Genomic DNA, 3,908 nt, shown 5'->3' on the forward strand with positions numbered 1-3,908 from the left:
ATCTCTGTTTCTGGGGCCTGAGCTGGGATGCCTGGCTGACTGAAGACCAGCTGAGCATTTCTTTCTTTGTGGTTTCTCTACTGGGCTCCCTCATGTTGAAGTTCTCAGACACTGACACTTCTTACAAGGTGGGTGGCTTCCCCCAAAGGGAAGATTCCAGAAGCTGCCAGGGTCTTCTGATGTAGCCTCAGAAATCACGTCTGCTATTGAGTCACAAGCCCAGCTCACTGACATGTATGGCTGGAATATTTGAGATGACTGAGTCTCTGCACTTTGTCTATAGTCTCTCTTCCTTGAGGAAGCTGGCCCAGTTTCCTTACGTGGCAACTGAATTCTAAAGTTACTTACTATGTTCTATAGGGAAGACCACGTTTCTAGGTCTGCCTTGATTCAAGGGAGTTGGGGCATAGATTCCTTTGGATTGGAGAATCATGACATAACTTACATTGATGCATAATTTACCGCAATTTCCAATTATTTTAGTTGTGCTAAGGGTACCATAACAAAGCACTACAAATTGGGAATCTTAAATAGCAGAGGCCTATTTTCTTACAGTTCTGCAAGGCTGAAAGTTTAAGGTCATTGTATTGGCAGGCTTGGTTTATTTTTGCAGCCTCTCTCCTTGCCTTGAAGATGGCTGCCTTCTCTCTTGTGTTCTTATAGTTTTTACTCTGTTTTCACACACACGTTTCTTTTTGTCTAAATACCCTCTTATTAAAACGATGCCACAGCAAGATTGGATTAAGATTTACCCTAATGGCCTCATTTTATCTTACTCGAACTGTTAAATTCCTTATCTTCAACCCATGTTGCATTTTGAGCTGTCAGCAGCCAGGATTTCAAAACACAAATTTTGGGACTAGGGACATAATTCAACCTTTATTTATTTATCTGCCCCGAGACTGTGAGACATAAGGAAAGGAACACATTAGGCTCATAAACACTTGGGGGCCTGTTGGTTCTACCTATGCTGAAATTTCACCTCTTCTGATCCCAGCAACTTTCCCTCAGGCATGACCAATCAGAGTCAGAATGACTGATTCACAGAGGGACATATGACTGGAGGTTGATATCCTCTATTTATTGGATTTTGGAGAGAAGGTTCTTTCTTCTGGGGCTGTTAAATTGGTATGAAGTTGGATCTTCTGATGAGCATTGTTTTGTCATAATGGTCAGAACCAGATGGGAAATAAAGCCAAAGGAGCAGAAAATGGAGAGGAGAGCAAAAGTAGATAAGCATCCTGATGGTGTAACTCAAGTCCCAGGATACGGCTATAGCCTGGCTTTCTCTAGCACAGAGGCCAATAAGCTCCCTTAATTTTTTCCCCTTTGGTCAGGGTGTTGCAAAGGGTATGAGCCAAAATAAGCTGGGTTTCTTTTACTTGCAGTTGAGAGTCCAAATATATGAATTCTGGACAAAATTGTTCTTTTGAGTGAGATCTTAGCAAACTCTTTTTACCCAGGAAAATTGTATCTATGAACAATTAGAACAACCCATCTAACTATATGTCTTTCTACATTGGAACTGACCTCTTTAATTGCCATGTGACCAATTCATAGCCAATACCAAGCACTATTTTGACAAGTGATGCACAATACTAAGCACTGTTCCCACTATAATGATGTCATACAGCTCAGGAAGCATGCAAAGAAGTTTAGTAAAAGGAATTAGATGTGAATTAGATTCACATTTGAACCTCTTGTGTACTAAGCAGGGGTACTTTCAACTCACTTGGCTGCTAATAAAAAGTAATGATTCCCTCATTCCTGTGGACTTAGTGACTTGTGAGCACTATTTAAACTCTGTCAGTGCTGGAGATCAAATACAGCATCTTGTACGTTCTATGAAAGTGCTCTGGGGGCTGGAGAGATGGATCTCTGGATAAGGACATTTGTACAAGCATGAAAATCTGAGTTTGGATCCCAATATCCACATAAAAAGCCAGACATGGTCACATACATCTGTACTCCCAGCACTATGTGGGGACAGAGGGAAGAGGCAGGAGGATCACTGGGGCTGGCTGCCAGCTTAGATACAGGTTCACTGAGGGACCCTGTCTCTAAGGAATAAGGGAGACAGTGATAGAGCAGGACACCCAAGGTTATCTTCTGGCCTCTGCCTAAGTGTGTGTGTACACACACACACACACACACACACACACACACACACACACACAGTGAAAGTGCTCTTCCACTAAGCTATATCCCTGACCACTTAAAAGTTTGAATGACATTGAATTGGGGCTGAATTCCGGGTTCCATTGCCTGGCACTTAACATTATCTATAATGTATTCCTGATCTGCTTTCTAACTTGCACTTCACCACTGAGCAACATTCCCAACCACTCTTTTCTTTTTGATGCAAGGTCTCACTGTATAACCCAGCTGGCCTCCAACTTGAGGTCCTCCTGTCTTAGCCTTCCAAGTGCTAGGATTACAGGTTACAATTCATAGCACCCAGTATCATTTTTTATTCCTATTTATCCTTAAAACAGATAGAATATCATTTTTCAAAAGGCTTAAAGTCCTAAAATCCTTATTAGAAGAACCTTTTCAGCTTCTAGTTTTGAATATGCCTTGATATTATGAATTGTGGTCCATGTGTCCTTAACCTTGAAAAGGTTTGTGCCTGGGAAATCAACCTCAGCATCAGGTGGGTCTCTGTCAGCTGCAGCATCTTAGACCTCAGTTTTCTTATCATCACACCAGTGATGGTTGTATCTATGTTATGCGGTCAGTGTGTACATGCTATTAACTTGTTTAAATTACCATCTGCATATCAGGCTTTCAGATGTAAATTTTGCCTTCCTTTGTATTACTCTGATCTTAGCACCGTGCTTTGGAAATGGCTTCTAGTCAAGATATATTTACTGAAAAACTAAATTATTAAAACATAATGTTCTAAATGTTTTTCAACTTGTGTAGACTGGACTTTGCTTTATCTTCCCAAGAATGACTTCCTTACCTAAACACAAAGTACGTAGGGCACATTTGGAGCTAAACTCTAGTTCTGTGATTAAGAAATTACACTAATGTCAAGTATAGTATCTGATACATGATGAGTGCTTTAATAAAAGTTTCAGTAACTAAATGAGCAAGCAGCAACTTCTCATTCAAAACCCCAGAACAGCTGAATCTGGGGTGTAGGCTGGTAGCATTGTTAAGAGAAATCTTTAAACTTCATAAAAATTCGTTCTTGATCCATAGTATTTGGGAATGGATGATCTCATAGCTCTGTTCAACTTCCACACAAAGCTTCCCTTCCATTCCTTGTAGAGTCCTGTTCCAAGTGTCATTAGTCCAGGCATCCCAGAGTGACCACAGTGTGTGTGTGTGTGGGGGGCGGCGGCAGATAGCAGTGGGGAGTCAAAGGACAAGATAGTAAAGTATCATTTTGCTCCTCACATTCCCACTTTGCCTTGTTCAACATCTAAGGTTATTTTTTAACCCATGGCCCAGCAGCCAACACCCTATTGCTGTAGATACCACCTTATTCCCGTTCACGTAGGATGCAGTGTATGGCCCAGTGGCTCACACACTTATGGTATTAACTGTTTTGCATTCACTTATATATGTATTATCTTATTTAGTTTCAGGTTTTTGTGTTTGTTTTTGAGAGAGTCTCACCATGTAGCCCAGGCCTTCCTGAAATTTGAGATCCTCCCACCTCAACCTTCTGAGAACTGAGATTACAGGTGCACTGTACTATATCTGGCTCTTACTTAGTTTTGATGCCAACGTTGCCCCACTGAATCTTCTCTGGGCATGTTTATCAGTTTCATTTTTCAGATTATAAAAACACAAAGGCACAGAGATAAAGAAGGCTGATTGGAGGCATCTAGAAATCAGTTCAGTTAATTGCAATGCTTGTTTATAAATACATTATTATACCAAGGGCTATGGGCTGG

The sequence above is a fragment of the Nannospalax galili genome, unplaced genomic scaffold, assembly GCF_000622305.1.
Source record: "Nannospalax galili isolate Female #2095 unplaced genomic scaffold, S.galili_v1.0 scaffold777, whole genome shotgun sequence".
NCBI classification, from domain to species: domain Eukaryota; kingdom Metazoa; phylum Chordata; class Mammalia; order Rodentia; family Spalacidae; genus Nannospalax; species Nannospalax galili.